Source organism: Microtus pennsylvanicus, chromosome 9, assembly GCF_037038515.1.
Source record: "Microtus pennsylvanicus isolate mMicPen1 chromosome 9, mMicPen1.hap1, whole genome shotgun sequence".
NCBI lineage: Eukaryota > Metazoa > Chordata > Mammalia > Rodentia > Cricetidae > Microtus > Microtus pennsylvanicus.
The window spans coordinates 21,782,610-21,800,945 of NC_134587.1; the positions used below are offsets into that span (position 1 = coordinate 21,782,610).

General features: G+C 44.7%; 2 protein-coding genes and 1 pseudogene across 35 annotated transcripts in view; 2 read left to right on the forward strand and 1 right to left on the reverse strand.

Moving 5' to 3' along the window:
* Pkp4 (plakophilin 4) overlaps positions 1-16,956 on the reverse strand; it is a 209,640-nt gene extending 192,684 nt beyond the window's left edge. For 25 of the 30 annotated variants that reach the window (XM_075985141.1, XM_075985148.1, XM_075985149.1 and 22 more), the window contains exon 1: positions 16,817-16,946. The gene's annotated coding sequence lies outside the window, so the exon portion shown is untranslated. Of the gene's footprint in view, positions 1-16,816 lie in introns of all 30 variants that reach the window. The other 5 variants (XM_075985152.1, XM_075985154.1, XM_075985156.1 and 2 more) reach the window with 4 other exon arrangements.
* A 305-nt stretch (positions 16,957-17,261) lies between these two features.
* The window catches only part of Ccdc148 (coiled-coil domain containing 148), a 250,222-nt gene continuing 249,147 nt past the window's right edge, over positions 17,262-18,336 (forward strand). For 2 of the 5 annotated variants that reach the window (XM_075985162.1, XM_075985164.1), the window contains exon 1: positions 17,455-17,591. The gene's annotated coding sequence lies outside the window, so the exon portion shown is untranslated. Of the gene's footprint in view, positions 17,592-18,336 lie in introns of all 5 variants that reach the window. The other 3 variants (XM_075985165.1, XM_075985160.1, XM_075985163.1) reach the window with 3 other exon arrangements.
* LOC142857248 (gem-associated protein 8 pseudogene) overlaps positions 17,266-18,336 on the forward strand; it is a 65,890-nt pseudogene continuing 64,819 nt past the window's right edge.

Genomic DNA, 18,336 nt, shown 5'->3' on the forward strand with positions numbered 1-18,336 from the left:
AGAAAGGAAGGAATTGCTACTCCATTTTAATAATGGTTGTAATGTCAATTATTGGTTATATCTGGATTCCATCAAATTCGTGGATTGAGTTTATGGGGATTTTGTTTTTCAGTAATTAAAAAATTTAAAAATTCAAAAGGAATTCACATAGCTAAACCTTAAAATTAAGCATAAAAATTAATCAATAAAATGAGAGATGCAGTTCTAGAAAGACGACTCCGTTGCTAAGAATACTTTTTGCTTTTTTAGAAGACTCAAGTTTCATTCACAGAACCCACATCAGGCAGATCACAACCACCGATAACTCCTACACCCTCTGCTGGGCTCTATGGGCACCCTCACACTTGTGACACATCACACACACAAATAAAAATAAACTTTACATACATAAATTCAATAAAGTAAAATGGCAGTTGGGCTGTGGAGACACACACCTTTAATCCCAGCACCTGGGAGCCAGAGGCAGGTGGATCTCTGTGAGTTCCAGGCCAGCCTGGTCTACAGAGCGAGTTCCAGGACAACTAGGGCTATAAAGAGAAACCCTGTCTCGGAAAACAATAAATGAGTAAATAATAAAATTAATGAGTGAGTGAGTGAGTGAGTGAGTGAGTGAGTGAGTGAGTGAGTGAGTGAATGAAATGGCGGAAAGCACTGTCGAGAAGATCAATACATCCTTTATAACCTGAATTTCTGGTCTATTAACACGGTAACTGGCTAGGGATGCAGGTCACAGCTTAAGAACCACTATTTTTCAACTTGAAGACTCAAAGCTGCTTGAAGAAGTAGATGGCACAATGGTGTGAGTAGCCCAGACTACAAAGGTGAACAACGTGACTGCCATTGTTTCTTGCACTCAGCCTGAAGTTAAGTCTACCATGTGGCTCCTCCATGGTAGGACCTCAGGCAAGGTCATCACCAGAGGCCTCGGCCAAAAAAGCACTCAGTTCCTGCCAAGGATGCCCATGTGCACAGACACACAGACCAGGCCGCCTGAGAAAGGGATGCTGAGGCATCAGAGCTGTATTTGTGCCAAGCATTTGGATGAGTACTACTGACAGAAACATAAATAAGTCAGTTTGTAACTTTTTAAGGCTAGATTTAGTGAGAAGACAGCACATACACAGTATCCAAACAAACAAACTCCAATAGGAGGCCGGGGATTCAAATGCAAAGACAAGCTTCTTCAAAGAGCTATTAAAAGGTACGTAATGTAAAGGGAGCTGGGGAAATGGGCAAAAACCAGTACTGTTGTAGCAGAGTTTGATTTCTAATGCCCAAGCTAGGCAGCTGACAGGGGCCTCCAGCTCCTGCAGGACCCAATACGCCGGCCCCCCAGGGGCAGCTCGGATGCACACTGCCCATCCTCACCCCCAACTAAAAACAAACCTTTTTTAAAGAGGTCTGCATCAGTTCTTCTAGCAGAAAGAAAGATGGGTGCAGCAGGGTAGTACTCATTTGTAACCCTGTTCTTCAGAGGCTAAGAGAGGAGAACCTCAAATTTGAGAAGGGGCTAGACTGCACAGCAAGACTCTCCCCCAAAACAACAAAAACAGTTGGTGGAGGGGAAGAGAGGAGTTGGTGGAGAGGGAAGAGAGGAGTTGGTGGAGGGGGAAGAGAGGAGTTGGTGGAGGGGAAGAGAGAAGTTGGTGGAGGGGAAGAGAGGAGTTGGTGGAGAGGGAAGAGAGGAGTTGGTGGAGGGGAAGAGAGGAGTTGGTGGAGGGGGAAGAGAGGAGTTGGTGGAGGGGAAGAGAGGAGTTGGTGGAGAGGGAAGAGAGGAGTTGGTGGAGGGGAAGAGAGGAGTTGGTGGAGGGGGAAGAGAGGAGTTGGTGGAACGCCCCACATTTTCTATCTGCGTTTCTAAGCCATCCATTTTAAGAGCAATTTATCTAAGCAGTTACAAAAACAACCTCAAGACTCTGCTCCACCCTCCCGCTAGGTCCTCCAAGAACACTCACTACCAGGCCTGAAAAAAAAAATCTCACAGAACCTTGAAGGTCAAGGAGAACTAGGGCCAAGACAAGGCTTTGGTGGAGAGAGTGTTAAAAGAGAGAAGTCCTGCTTCTGGAGAGGGTAGAGGGGTCAGGGAAGAGGCTGGGTCACGAGTCACGTGCACTTCTTTCTGAATGTTACATCAGTGTGGATGCTTAGGCATGCAAATTTACTTCTTGCTTAAAATCAGGGGAAAACCCTACATGAATAGATCCCTGGATTAAAGTTAATATCAGACTTGATTTTTATAGTCAAGAACAATTAAATTGTCTGCTCGTGTTTTCTGGATCGTGAGAGCTATTCACATTGAAATGTCTAACATTTTGTTCATTGTTTAAAAAAAAGCCTTCAAGTGCTGACATGAAGTTATGTGCTTTATTTCAACGTGTGCACAGCACTGCAGCCACACACTGGTGCATACGAAGGAGACGTGCTGTAAACGAGGCTGCTCTCCTCTTCTGCTCCATCTGACAGAGCAGCAGCATCCGCCCGAAATATCAATGAATGCCTGTGTGTGTGTTCTTATTCACAGCTACAGGCTGGGACAATGACTTCCCTCCATTAACTGTCACTTACTGAACTAAGTATTATTTCAAAGAGAAAAACTAGTCACTGCAAAGTAATCCCTGTTTTAGAGACTCCATTAAACTTAACAAAGGCATGAAACACTTTCTGATTACTGAAAAATTAAACACGCCTAAATTATTCCGTCTCATTCTACAGGTAGCCAACATCTTAAAGATCGCTAAGGAAATGCTCCCGAGGAGGTGAGCTGCAAACACACTCTTCCTCAGCTCTTTCCCTGCTTCAGTACGAGACCGGAAGTTAAAATGAACCAAAACAGGTAGAGTAGGCCATTTTCTTTAGGCTGATCCTCTCAGTCCTGATCACTTTATAACCCAACTGAGACAGAGGGTCCTGCACACTCTCACCCCACACCTCCGGTGGGAAAGGACACCATCTCACCTTTTGCAACCATACAAAATAAGACACGGGCAACAGAGGAAAACTACTGTCACATTTTCCATGTTAGAAGCTTAAATTTTAAAATCCAAGTATTTGAGGCAACTCATACTGTATTTTACCCTTTGCCATGAACCTAGTTTATGGAAATTTTCAAACCAGATTAGAGAGAAAAACCAAGAGGAGGCGAAGTTCTGCCTTCCCTGTGGCTGTGATGCAGGGTGGCCCTCTGCATACTAAATGAACGTTGTGGGGCACCTTGCTCTTGTATAATGGTTTCCATGTGTGCTGACGAGTGTTTCAGCTTGATTTCAAAAGCAAAGCTGCAAATTAGAGGCAGGACAATAATTTCCTCCTCCTTTTGTCCCCAGAATCTTGTGTAATCTTTAACCAAAGCTCTTTGAAGTTAAGGTCTCTGCCATTTCTGTTCCTGCAGGTCTCAGCAGACCTGTGCTGGGGTGGGAAGCAAAAAATTGGAAACCTCAAGGTCTGATGCATATAAATGGCTGGACAGAGTCCTCGGGGTCAGTAAGAGCATCTGCTCTTACAGAGGACCCAGGTTCTAGTCCCAGTGCCCGCATGGCAGCTCTCAACTATCTATGACTTCAGCTCCAGAAGATCTGACACCGTCACAGGGACATAAAAGTAGGTAAAACACTAATGCACAAAATAATACATAAACTATATCAAAAAGCTTGATAGCAATGAAAACAAGTGTAACATCTCACATCCTTGTATATGCATAATCCATTCCTCAATTTGCTACTTGATTTAGGGTAAGAATATGTGTATTTGGCCTCTGCACACAAGTTCAGGAACAGAAACTTCTAGAATTCTTTTTGATTTTTCTGCTGTCTCCCATCCTGGTCCCTCAGTTACAGCAGAAGGCTTCTAAGTCCCTTAGGACCTCCAGAATAAGTGTCTGTGATAGCGTGTCCTGGAACTGCAAGGCTCTGTCACCTTGCTTAGTCTACAAAGCAGCTACACTTTTATTTACTTGTAAATGACCCCAGTTCCTCTCTATGCCACTTCCACTAGAACATTCTGCAATGTGGCTTCCAATCTGGCTAGTATGAGTTCAGGACCACATTTTCAATTTAAATAGCTCATAAGGCCAGAGGCACCATATGGAACAGCACAAGCTGGGAGCTTCAAACACACACACTTTTTCCTCTGTTAAAATTAAAATTTATTTCAATAAGTAAATGTGTTTGTTCTACGGTTTATAGCTTTAACTCTTTGATATGAGAAAGTACAGTATAAAAATAAAAGGTAACTTGGAGAAGCAAACCCTGCTCATGTTTGTACTGTCTGTTGTGGGGTCTTCAAAACACCTCAGCATACACCAGAGACTCATTTCTAATTGTCTGTTGTGGGGTCTTCAAAACACCTCAGCATACACCAGAGACTCATTTCTAATTGTCTGTTGTGGGGTCTTCAAAACACCTCAGCATACACCAGAGAATGGCACCTCATGAGCCCTCAGCAAATGCCAGGGATGAAGATGAGTCCATGCTTTTGAGTCCATCTCAATTAGGTGCTAACCTTGCCCTCCAAACAACACTATTTCTCCAGCCACTTCAACGCGAAATGAATCACTTAGGATAACGTGAAAGACAAGAACTACGTCTCCGCCAAAAACACATTCTATTTGAAGCAAACAGCCAAAGAAGGGCTAACCAATAGAAACCAAAGTCCAATATAACAACAAAACTTATCATGGGAGAATTATAATTAAAAGCCTGGGAAGAAGTAAAAAAAAAAAAATTGCTAGACCAGAGTGATGGTTCTGTGGGTAGAGGTGTTTGCGCAAGCCTGATGACCCGAGTTCCATCCTTAGGCCAAACAGAAGGGGTGGGATTGGAATGAGGAAATGGTGGTGGATTGAGGCGTTCTGCACACGTGGGGGAAGATGGGAAACAGTAAGTAGAAAGGAAGGATCATGAACGGTGGCTCACAACTTTAATCTCAGCACTAGCGAAGCAGAGGCAGGTGGATCGCTGTGAGTTCCAGATCAGCCTAGTCTACATAGTGAGTTCCAGGTCAATCAGGGCTACTGACCCTGTCTCAAAAAAACAAGATTAGATTTTGACAATGAAGGGCCTTAAATGGTGTTCTAAAAATCTGAATATGATCATTTAGGATAATCAATGAAGAGATACTGGAGCCAGAGGAAAGAGCAGTCTCTTAGGGTGTAAACAAAGTATTTAATTATTCCCTCACTCGCAGCAAGCATCTGGTGCTTACTATCTGTCAGGAACACTGCTAGGTGAGAGAATTACAATGATGCCTGTGACATAGCCCCAACCCGGCCGGGCTAACAGAGTAGCCAGGAAACAGTAAAGAAAATAAGGACAACACATCGTGACAAATGCGCATAGCAGAGCCGGGCACGCGGTGTTGACAAGGACAGAAGAGAGGCTTACATCTGGAGCAGGGTAGAAGGAAAGGCCAGGGAAGGTTTCATGTCCGCAGGATCGTTGATGGGGGAGGGAAGAAAGGTTACACTGAACAAATGTAGGAAAAGGAACTTTTTTTTAAAGCAGAGCATCAAAGAAACATCTCATATAGCTATAATTTAGGATTCCTTAAGGAGTCAATGTATACATTCTCACATCTTATTTCAGAAGGTTGAAATATTAATAATGAACATGTTTAAATGAACAGAAGCAATATGGAACAAAGAATGAAACCAGCTAAGTAATATGTATGGTGTTACTTTAAATTATGAAATCAACATGCTTGACATCAAGGTAGAAAAGATATTTTTAAAAACTAATTAGATTAACGTAATGACCATGAAAACTTTATTTAGGCCAGAAATGCTTTCAGCATTTTCCTCTAACAGAAAATGTACATAATAACCCGTAAAACAATGGGGGGGGGGGCAATAGAAACAATGCTTTAGAAAATGTTTCAGGAAAAGGGAAAGAGCCCCACCCAGCTTTAAAAGCTTGACAAGGGAGGTCATTACAAACACACAGGAGGGAGGATACCATCTTCATTTTACATCATACTGGTCAGGCCTATTAGCCTGGTGCATGAAAATGTTTTCATTTTATTTGTGTGTGTGTGCTTGTGTGTGTGTGTGTGTACACGTTTCTGTGTGTACGTGGGTCTGTACATTTGTGCGAGTGTGCGGTTCCAGTGTCATTCTCCAGTCACTTTCCCCATTGTTTCTGAGTCAGGGTCTCTGAGTGGCCTGGAGCTCAGAGAAGGCCGAGAGCTCCCTTGTAGGCAGATTCCCAGGATCTAATCCAGGTTTTCAGGATGATGGGGCCACCAACTTACCCATGGGGTCCTCCCTGCCCTCTCTTTTTTGTAAGACTATTATGCATCATCATATATAACCCGATTGTGAAAGGTGATAGGCATTAAGGGGGCTGCCCAGATGTGGGTATTCCTACAGGAGGTAACGGGAGGAGCTGTGTGTGGTGGAAACGTTCGGGGTCTTGGCTGGGTCTATGTCACACCGGACTACAGTTACCTATGCTAGACACAGAGGGAACCTGGGTAAAAGCTTTATCAGATTTTTCTGTATTATTTTTCATAAATACGTGTAAATTCATAATCATCTCACAACTGAAATTTCAATTAAGAGTTGAGAAGATGGTTCAGTGAGTTTGAATGCCCGGAACCCAACGGAGAAACAAAACGAAAAACATGCTGCAGCAGGAGCCTCTGTAATCGCAGTGTGCCTCCGGGAAGACAGGAAGCGGGCACAGCAGTTCCCAGAAGCTCACAGGTCTGGCATGCTCAGCGAAAAAAATAACTAAGGGACCTCCTCTCAAACAAGGTGGAAGATGAGGACCAGCCAAAACCTGGGGGTGCCATCTGACCTACACACACACACGAAAAAAAAATTGCACTTAATTAAGTATACTTAAGCTGGGTGGTGACGCATGACTGTTACCAGCACTGCAGAGGGGAAGGCAGGAGAATAGCAAGTTCAAGATTGCCCCAGGCTATGCATCAAGACCTTGTACTAACAGTAACATGAGGAAGACATGTTGGACAGTAGTGATCCATGCCTTTAATCCCAGCACTCAGGAGTGAGGGGCAGGCAGATCTCTGAGTTCTAGGCCAGTCTGGTCTACAGAGTGAGTTCCAGGACAGCCAGGGCTACACAGAGAAGCCCTGTCTCTGGAGGGTTTCTCCAGAAGAAAAGTATTCAAACTTTATTACATTAAATATCCGAGGAAAAGACCATAGATGCAAAAGAATGTTTCTAATGACACTATTAAAGGTTTGGTTTGGCTTACTTTACAGGGCCAAAACAAGATACGTAGATTCTCATTTGGTTTGCATAATTTTAGTGCCAATGATATACTTAGGATTTAATAACATTTTCCTTCTAAAAACTCTAGACTTTATATGTCCTTTTGTCTTTAATCCTAAACATACAAAAAGTACTACAGGTTGAGAATTCCTTATCCAAAGATTTGAAATTAAATTCTCCAAACTGAATCCTTTCAGTATGATGTTGGTACCCAAAGTTCTAAGTTTAGAAAGCTGGGGAGAAGGTACAACCATTAAGAGAACATGCTGCTCATGTAGAGTCTTGGCTTTGTTTCCCAGCACCCACACTGGGTGGGTCACAGCCACTGGTACCTCCCATCCAGGGGATCCAACTCCCACTTCTGGACTCAAAAAGCACCTGCACACACTCAATACACATACACACACCCAGGCACACATATACAAACAAATGCATAAATCTTCTTCTTAAGTTCTAAGTTTCAAGATACATTGCACATACGTGTGAGACTGTCAAAGAATAAATTTCTAAATATTCCTAATAATTTTGTAGATTTTGGAACAATTTTTAGTTTGTATTTTCAGGTGGGGTGTTTAACTAGTAAAGTCTATTCAAACATTACAAATGAAAAGAACAGCTCCAAAATCTAAACGTTTCTGGTCCCAAGCATTCAGTTAAGGCATATAACCTATACTAAGTCACATGAGACAAGCTATCAAGTTTGCTCAGTATCAAATTTCTAAAACCTGACCAAGCTGGTCCTGGCACCTGACAGCTGCCTACTGATAGTTTCAGAAAAAACTTTATATCTCCATAGTTATAATCCAAACAATTAGGGTTACATGAAGATGAATCAATCTGTTTTAAATTTTCTAATTAATTCTGTTACCAGGGAAATTGACAAATGAATTCCTTATCTAGTAAATGGCTAAAAAAGAAATTTTTTAAAATAGAAAAAAAAAATGAAAGTCTTCACTGAAGCATCATACACTATAAACACCGATCTCAGTTTACCAAAGCAACCTAAAAGAAGGAATTGTTGAAAAGCATAGGCAAATGTTTCATAACTCATTCCTTCATTCTTTATCCTATGGGGTTCAAGATTAGTCACAGGAAGACCTGAATCCCTGCTGCTGAATTGGTTAGGGGGGAAGAACCATTTGCCCATGAACTGACATATAGTCACTGGATGCCACAATAGGTGATTTACAGATTTAATTAATCTGTTGAAAACTGTTTTTTAAATTCTGAAGACCATTTTGAAAAGCTGATACTTGACAATGGGTGATAGATTACAGACTGACATATTTTTATCTGCAAAGAACTAAGGTGGACATTTAACAGCAAAGTTATTTTTCATCAACCTCAAATTAACAGCTGTCCAGGCAACGTTTCTGATTCCTTATTGTTGTATTAAAATTGTCCCTTGCTGCTTATTCAATAGATGACAATAACTAGAAATTTTCCCTCCGTGCTTGAGTCTAAGAGTCAAGGTAGGGTTCAATGGGACTGTTCATTCTAACAGACGGCTTGTGAGATTCTAAATCATTCTTTTGTTTATTTGTAGCAATGGAAGAGACTATTATTAATAGTAAGTTCAGACTTAGAAAGATTTATAAATTGCACGCAAGATGAAAGAAGCCACAAAACACACTACTGGGGTATTCTTTTCAGAAAATAAGAACCTACTAAATGGCAAGTCTCAAGTCATCAGTCACTCTGCCACAGTTACGGCATTTTCACTACGGTTAATTATTTACAGTAGCAATGAGTAAATTGTTCCCAGAGATGTAATCAGATTCATGACGGCAACTTGTTCTGATGTCACTACCTTACTGCTGGAAGCCTTTTACAAATAAAGCCAATGACAGTAGACAGCACATCTAACTCCTTAGATTTGAATAATCTATCAACTAATAAACATGCAATTGAGAAGAAATAAAAGCTAAATTGTAGTCACTTTACAGCTCATCCTAACACCGATCAAACAATTTCACAGGTCTATTTGGAAACCAGACGGGTGGGTTGTTGTTAGTCTTTGGTCCACATGTCTTACCTTCCCTAACCAGGTTATGAAACTTGAGAAGGATTCCTAAAAGACAGATGCCACATAGCCCACGCCAACACATGTCTGAACCATGACTTGTCTGCATGCTCCTTGCTAAGACCCCTGGTTGCATGCAGGGTTAAAAGTTACTGCTAACTCACCTTTGTCTCCTGTATGGCCAAGGGAATCCGAAAACAAAGTTCTCTTCATTGCAAAGTTTAATTATTCTTAACTGTCATTTTGTATTTATGTTTTCTGTAAAGGTACACACACCAAATGGCCTGTCCAAGTGTTAACTTTGGTATGACACTAAGAAGTCTAACATAGTAGTGCATCTGTGTTAGTCATTTGCCCTTTGAAAACAAGACATTAAGGAAAATGGCCAACTTCGGAGCTCTTAAGCTAATATTTGAAAAATGTATACACATCAGTTCTTTAGCCACCACCTCCAGCCCACCACACCCTTATGAAAGAGAGCAGGACATGGGACGCGTTCTCTCCATTAAATTCATTGTCTTCTCTTCTTACTGAAGAACACAAAACTAAGTTGGGTCGTCCAGTTGAAATCCACCTTAATTTCTGAATGATGATAAGCAGACTATATGGTAAGGATTAAGAGTTGGGTTTAAAGAGTCTACATTGTATGAAATATGGACCAGGAAGTCCCTATGAACATGAAGGAGTCACAGAAAATATCTTTTCAGAGGAACAATTGTATGCCCTATCTGTTGAATTTCCTTGAGGCTAATCAAATCATCCAAGCAAATAGTAAGAGGCACTTCCTCATGCCAGCAAGATTAGTTCACTTGAGCTACTATCCTTTGTTCCCCTACGCTTCTATTTCATGTCTGGAAAATTCAGTTGAAGCTCCAATGCGCAATGGGGCCTGGTGGTTAACAAATGGGCCCTAAGGGTAGAGCTGTGGCAAACGGTGTGCAGTGCTGTGCAGTGCACAGCATCCCTAGAGCTGGCTGCTCAGCTCCTGCTGGCTGCCGCCTTGCTGAGCCTCCATGTCCCCCTTCATTCCACACCTCAGGGCTGCCACCCCACACCCGCAATCCTCTGCACACCTGCGTCTCCGGGCGCTGAGCATTTCAGGCCTACAACTTAAATGTTGTCCCTTTATGCCAACGGGTAAATTGTAATAAGGTAAATTCTTAAGAAGACAGCACATTCTTGCTGAGGAAAGAAATCTAACAGAAAGAAAATGCTCAATGCTCTAAGATCTGTGAACGTAAGTAGTAGAAGTACTCAGAGACCATAGTGCAATTCCTACGTTTCATGAGTAAGAAAACTAATGCCCAGGGGAGTTAGTGGTTAGTTCAAGAGACATACTTGCCCCGTGGCAGAGACACAGCTAGAACTAGGGCCTCTTGATATCTTTACAAACCACCGTCTGTTGGCTTGCTTAAACTATCTTTCAAATGTTTAGAGCAGTTTATTTCTCCCTCAATCTACTCTATGTCCATAGTCATTTGGCAGTAGTAGCTCTGAAGGCCAGTCAGTCACTTGGCCTACATACAGTAGATGCTACAGAGGGTCTTAGAAAGCAACACCATAAGAAGAAAGGTAATGATGTATTTAAGTGTTGAGTCAGGTCTTGTACAGACTTGGCATGTGCTAACATATTTAATCCTCAGAGTCACCATAAGGTGGGTACTCAGAGCACTCCATTTTACAGATGACCATAATTAGACCAAAAGATGAACCACGGTGCCAGAACCGAATGACCGCTGGCTGTTGATGATGACACATCCCTTGGGGGTACTCCTAGGAGCCTCACTCACTAGCAAGTCCTACAGTTAATCTTTAACTGAGCTGTGAGTTCTGGGTGAGAACTTGCAAACATTTATGATCTAACTTCTCTCCTCAATCCTCTAAATACTATTGAAAAACAAAAATCAAAAGCAAGCAAACAAACAAATGTGGGAAAGAAAAAAAAAAACAACTCCACTAAAGCTAGGGCCAGCAATCAGGGAGAGGAGATGGCCTAGCAGGTAAAGCCACCTGCTAGCTGACCACATGCAATGCCCAAACTTACATAGTAGAACATGAAAAGCAAGATGTCCCTTGACCTCCACACAGGTGCCCTGGCACAATTATGTACCCTAATATCCCTACATACACACACAATTTGTCATTAACATGAAGGAAATTCTAATATTTTGCTGGCAGGCATAGTGGTCACGCCTTTAATCTCAGCACTGGGGGGGTGGGGGTGGGGCAGAGGCAGGCAGATGTCTATGAGTTTGACGCCATTCTTGTCTGCAGAGTGAGTCTAGAGAGAACATTCTGGTCTACAGAGTACAACAGCCAGAACTGCATAGTAAGACTGTAAGAGGGTGGAGCCAGGCAGAGCAGGTGGGTGGCTCATGCCTATAATCTCATTAACCTGATGACAGGAGGATTGCCCTGAGCTTGAGACCAGCCTAAGCTATACAGTGAGTTCCAGGCTAGCCTAGGCTTCAGGATAAGATCCCAACTCAGAAAAACAAAAACAAATCCCATAATGGAACCTCAACTTTTCTGTTGTTATGACTTGGGACATGAAGGAGAACGAGATGATCTATAGGCATACTTAGGAAACTTGAAGTTTGGATCATTGGTATCCAAGGAGGCTATCCCAATGAGTTTGTCAAAGTGGTAAAGTTTAGTACCAGATCATCTCATTCTGCCTCCCAATTTACATCTCTTGAGTTTGGAATATAAAAGAGGATTGAATATGTTAGCACCTGTGAAGTCTGTACAACAACTGGTCAGATGTCCAGGTCCCATCCATCTAGGATTTCAAAGTTTGTTACGTGTACTGTTGAATTTCTATGAAAAATTGCATTCCAAGTTCCAAGAGCAGGATCCAAAGGCCTCCACTGTACTCGGATGGCCCCCGTTCAACTACAAGCACACTTTTACACAGTGGCATTTTATGACACAATATGCGCAACTCTATCCAGACGCTAAGCACCACATCTACACTCTAGGTAAATGGCCTTGGTCCCCTTAACAGGGCTTCCTCTCCTCCAACCAGACAAATGTGATGGTGCTGATAGCGAAGGATCACAATCACCGAATTCATGTGTCATACAGAGACTAACTGTGCTGGCTAGTCTTACGTCAGCTCGACACACAAACTAGAGTGCTCTGCAGGGAGGAAACCTCAGCTGAGAAAATGCCTCCATACTATGTGCCTGAAAGATAGTTTCTTAATTGGTGACTGGTGGTCGGGCAGGGCTGCCCACTGTGGGTGGTGTGATCTCTGGGTTGGTGGTCCAGGGTTCTGTAAGAAAGGAGGCTGAGCAAGCACCCGTCCATGGCCTCTGCATCAGCTCCTACCTCCAGGTTCCTGCCCTATTTGACTTCCTTCAGTCATGACCAGCATTGTGGAACCTTTCCTTCCCGACTTGCTTGTTGGTCATGGTGTTTTGTCGCAGCAATAGAAACCATACTAAGACACTAGCAGGAGAAATCGCTCACACTGTGGCTGTCATGGAAAGACTTACTGGCTTCTCTGCTCTCCCTCTATGTACTCTATTGGCAGCTCTAAGCTGGGGGGGGGGCTATCTACAACATCTATCATCTATCCAACCAGGCACTATTCGGCACCCTAAAAATGCCTAGGAGTTCTGAGACTTCCACATTTTACATATTTTATACCATTAAAACTTTCTAATTCAACCCCTATTGACAATTTACCATTGGCCGTGAATCATTATGAGTCATATTATAACTATGTTATCAAGGCTATGAATAATAAAATGACAAGCAATGTGACCAACATTTATGAGCAAATCAGGTAACAGGAAATCTAAGCCATGACAGGAAAAAAGGCAATTTAGCCAACAAATACGTGAAGCAGTTCTATATATAACTGAGGCGTACCTTCTTGTCACACACCCCCTATTTAGTCACTGTAACATACCCCCCAAAGACTGAGAGAATTCCACTGAATTATTAAGTGGCAATGTGAGAAGAACTTCGGTGCTGTGAGCCCATCACAATCATAGCTGTAGGTCTTGGCATCCTCAGGCCTGATCCCCTTACTGGGATTCTCACTCCTAGCATGAAGATGGCTGGCTAGCTGATGGCTGCCACATCATTCTTTGCACCCACGTGAAGCTTGATATCCACGGCCCTTACAGTTTTACCTTTCTCTGGCACGACCATCTGTGGTTAAGGTTTGGCCATGAAACAGTTACTTAATTCTCCAAATGCATCTTATCCACTGGTGTTCCGTTTCAGAGCCATCTTCCCCTTCAACGCGGAAAGGTACTAGAGCTAATTTGCCATATGGAAGAAGGAGTCATCCCAGAAAGCTGAGGGCAACTCTCCAAAGGGGCGTACAACTCCATGGATGTTTATGTTCTAGAACAACCCTACGACAAACTCTACTTTTCATCAATTGAAAGAGAAAGCTGTTTTCCACTTAAGCAAGGAGCTATTTCTCAAAGTAAATTAAAAACATCAGAATATAGGCCATTCTCAAAATAATCTTGATTTTGAAAGGAGTCAGGTAAGGGTCACAATTTGCCAGGCGGCTGGCATCATGCCGGATATGAAAATCTATTTAAACAGATCTCTGGATAACACCGCGGGGGGGGGGGGGCACCTTTCTGTTTAAAAGATGACAAAAACTAGATTTTTAAAAATCAACGTAAGTAGTTTAAATTTCTTAAATTTATTTTGCCAATTTCTACAGAGAAGAAATAAAATTGCAGTTATGATTTAATGCAGACTTAATCTGAAATCTCAAGGTTATACAATTGCTCGGGTTTTTATTAGATTGAAATGGGTAGCGGATTCTTTAAACTTATATTATGTCAGATCCATTCACGGGATTATCTTGCTTTATGCAGCCTGTAAATGCAGCAACAATGCGTGTGACTTTCTCTCTGGCTCAGCAGCAGCTGCTCCTTCTTTCAGGCTTGCCAACATTTCCCTGCTACTCTACCTCCTTCCAAAAACATTAGCGGTAAGAATCAGCACTATACTTAATCCCTCTCATTCCAGAGTCTTCCATGCAGCATTCACATGCCAAATGCAGCACCTTCTTATATAATAGAAGGTAAAGGCTTTGGCCAGAACAGTTTGATATTCCCAAGGATTATAGATTATGAGCCTCTTCTTAAGCCTTCCTAACAAACAGGATACATTTCCAATTGAAAGCCTGCTTTTACCTGAAGCAGGTGAAACTTAACTGCCCAATCAATCATGCTCATATACACTCTGCATACTTGAACAAAATTTTTCATTTCTGATGCATCAGAGAAACTAAATTCTCTTTTACGTTTTGGGGAGCAGGGGCCTCACACACGCCAGGTAAATGGCAACCACTGAGCTGCAGAACCTACTTCCTCCTCCTCCTGCTTTAACTTTCCAATCTTGAAGTCCAATTAAACGAGCAAGAGTTAAGCTGTTATAATGTATTGTTACATAATAAAAGTTTCCTGTAGGCATTTACAAACACTTCCCAAAATCCTCCCTATTGTTACTGTAGGCGAATTAACCCTCGAAATTAGAAGGTTCACTGATTACAGGCATACCTGAAAAACAATGTAACAACTAGAAGACACAACCTTTCATTTCATCTCCCTTGGGTCTTAACTAAAATGACCGCAGACTTTTCAATGCCCTTGATGCATGCAAAGTAGGGGTCGGAAGACTGGAGACTAGCTGAAAAACTGACTTCTTCTTTTACTGAATGCCGAGGGTTTTATAGTACCTGCAACCTTCAAAGCAAACAGCCTGGAATGAAAAGTACACAAGGCAAGCTTAGAAGCAGTTCCTCCAGGCATTGTTCTTGCTTTCACGTTGCCATTTTCCAAAACCGTTTCTCAGGTATCAGAAAAGATACTTCCACGCAATACACTCCATCTAAAAAGAGGCGAATTCTACTTTCTCAAAAGCAAAAACTGAATCCCGGTTCTGGGAGAGCATATGTCACATTTGTGCCTTTCTGTATTAACTGACCAAAACATGGATAGTAGCCATTATTAATTTTATACATATTTACCAATCTTTAAAAGTTGAAGGACTGTGCTTTTTATTCAGTGAAACTCGGTGACAGAGAGAGAAATGGCCCTTTCCACTAATAAATTACATCTTGAAATATACATGGCTGTGATGTCTCCGGGTTACTTGCAGTGGTAACTTACACGCCCCGAATTCACTGTACCAGACAGTTCTATCTGTCCCATCACTGGCCAAACACTGCTGCTCTGTTTCTATTCATTATGTATTATACGAGGCCTAAACACAGCCCAGTATGACGAGGGGAAATATTCCAACCCTTATGACAGCAGTGATGCATTCAAGATTTCTCGCAGTACAGCCCGGACCTGGAGCACCAAAAGGCGTTTTCTGATACACCTAAAATATGTTAGCTGCAAGCTTGTCACTCAAGAACGTTCGGCCCTCTGTCTCTGCAGGTACTCAGAAAACCCTAGTTTTAAAAAAAAAAAAATGTTCTATCCAAACCTTGCAAAACCAAACTTGTCAAGAGCCTTGTGCAACGATCAATAACCTTGGCTACACTGACACCCAAATTCATGGTCCTGGGGACCAATGCAGCAAAATCCCAGAACCATAGGCTAGAGCCCCAAGAAACTACCAGGCTTCCCTCTCTGCCACCCTCTGCCGCAGGGAGAGAAGCGGAGGCAGGAGAGTGAACGAAGCTCACCAGCTCTGAAGATGCTCCGTGACCTCTGGCTGCGCGGGGAAAGCAGGGCCGGCAAGGCGCTAGTGCGACCGTGGCCCGTGCGGACTCTGTCCCTGGCGCATTCCTTGCATTCCAGCACAATCTGTCGCCAGCCTACGAGCTGGCAGCGCGCGTCGCCGTTGGACACACACACAGACACACACACACACACACCTGCCTATCGCGGCGCCCGGAGCAACCGCGGCGCCTCTGCTGCCTGCGCTCGCGGGGTGTCGCACTCAGCCACCACACCGACAGATTCCGGCCCCGCCGCTGGTCCCCTCGTTTCCCAAGGAGCAGGAGGGGACAGGGACCCCCGATCCTCCGATGGGTGCAGCGCCCGCTCCAACTCCTGGCACCGCGAAGAGGCAGGGCGGTGCGGGAGGGCGGCCCGTAGCCTTGGAGCTGGGGCGCCCGCGAGGGAGGAGCGTGCGGTTTGCTGCCGCGAGCTGGGAACCCTGGACCCGCCGGGCGGTCTCCACAAGCACCAGTGCGGCTTCAAGGGCCGGGGCGACACGCGGGGCGGGCGTGGGAGGCAGCGATAAGCGGTTGCTTCTGGGGAACGAAGGACAGACCGACAGACTACCGGCCCCCGGCGCGAGCGATGGCGCGCGGGAGCCGCGGGGCTCAAGTTCGGGAAGCGGTGGCACGGTGCCGGAGGAGAAGCGGCCGTGTAGACCGTGCGGGGCAAAGTTGTGAGCCGCCGGGGGGGAGGGGAGAGGCGGGCGGGATGCTGGAGCACGCGGCGGGGACGGAGCGACCGCGGAGCCGCGGGGGGCGCCCGGCCATCGCCAGGTCCCGGCTCGGCGCGCTCAGGGCAGCTCGCGCCCCGGAGCCCCGCGCCCGCCCGCCAGCGCCGCACACTTACTTTCCAGCTCAGACGGAGGTCATCGTCGCTCCGGGAAGCAGGGACGTCCGCACCGAAGGGTCGCCGCTGCAGCACCGGAGCAAACTGGTCGAAGTGCGGCAACAGCGCCGCTGCCCGCCCCTCCCTCCCCACCCGCCCCCTCCCCCGGAGAGGCTCTCCCACCACCCCGGTGGCGGCGGCAGCTCGCCTCTACCCCGTGCCCATAGTGCCGCCGCCGCGGCCAGCGTCCACGCGCACTCAGCCCCGGAGCCACTCAGACTGCTCGGAGGCCGCCGCCCCGCCGCCAGCCCGCCCGCCCGGCCAGTCCCGGCACCCGGGAACGTCAGCACGCCGCCGTCCCCAGGCAGGCTGCGCGCCCGCCCCATTGGGCGGAAGGAGAGGGCCGGCCCTCCCCATTGGCCCGGCCCTCATATTGAACAAGCCAATGGGAGCTGCGGTTTCAGGTAGCCATGGATACCGATGCTGTTAAGAGCGAGAGGGCCAGGAGAAGGTGGGGAGTGAAGATGAAGGTGTCTGTGGCCTCCGGCGCGGGAGGGGGTGGGGGGAAGGAGTATTAGGGGATTCCCGAGCTAGGGCTCTGAAATCGGGCGGGTCTTGCTTTTGACTATTGCCAAGACTGTGCATGGTAGGGCTTGTCCCTGGCGTCAGAGGCAGAAACAACTGAGCCCCTGGACTTCTGCTTTACATTGAGAGCTCAGGAGGGGCGTTTCATTTTTCCTGCATCTGGGGAGCCTGCAAGGCTATGCCCTTTGACCTTTGACATCTGTGCGGCCCGGTGAGTTCCACTCCATTCCTTAAACCTCGGCTTCTTCCTGACGTCACAGGGTCACTTGAATTCTTCCAACCACTCCCCTTCCCCTGAGCCGGCTATTTCCTTAGATATTTGGTTCTTTAAGCTTATAACCCCTCCCGGGGAAACAGGATTTCTTGTGGGTGGTATTTTGGTAAGGACACTGGATGGGATTGTGCCAAAGGATCAACCCACAATAGAATGAGTTCTATGCTTCCCAAAGCAGCAAGTCACTACTAACTCTCCTCTCTCCTCCCTCTTGTCCTGTATGCTTTCTGCACTGAGCTTGGCAGGTGCACACTCTGTCCAGCATTTCACGGGCTGGAGCAGTGCCTGAATCAGTCCTGATGATTTTGCAAAAGAAATGAAGAAATAGATTACAAATGATGGATTTTTGCTTTCTGACGGTTTTCCAGATTGTTTCTAAATCTAATAAATGATGAATTGGGACATGGACTCGGTACTCACCCAAAATCTTGACCTTTAGTAACGAGTGCTCTACTTTCACTTAAATCGTTTTGTGCTAGTTTTCTTTGTGCTAATTATTTTTGATGAGTGATGTTCATAATTAGATACTGCCCATTAATCTGGAGCTTTTAGACATACTACTTTAAAATATATTTTTAAAAGCTCACTCTAGCATACAGCCACTGATATATTCATCTTCCATTTTTTGGTGACTTTTTATTTTCATAATATCGTCTTTAGATTAAAAAAATCATATTTATGC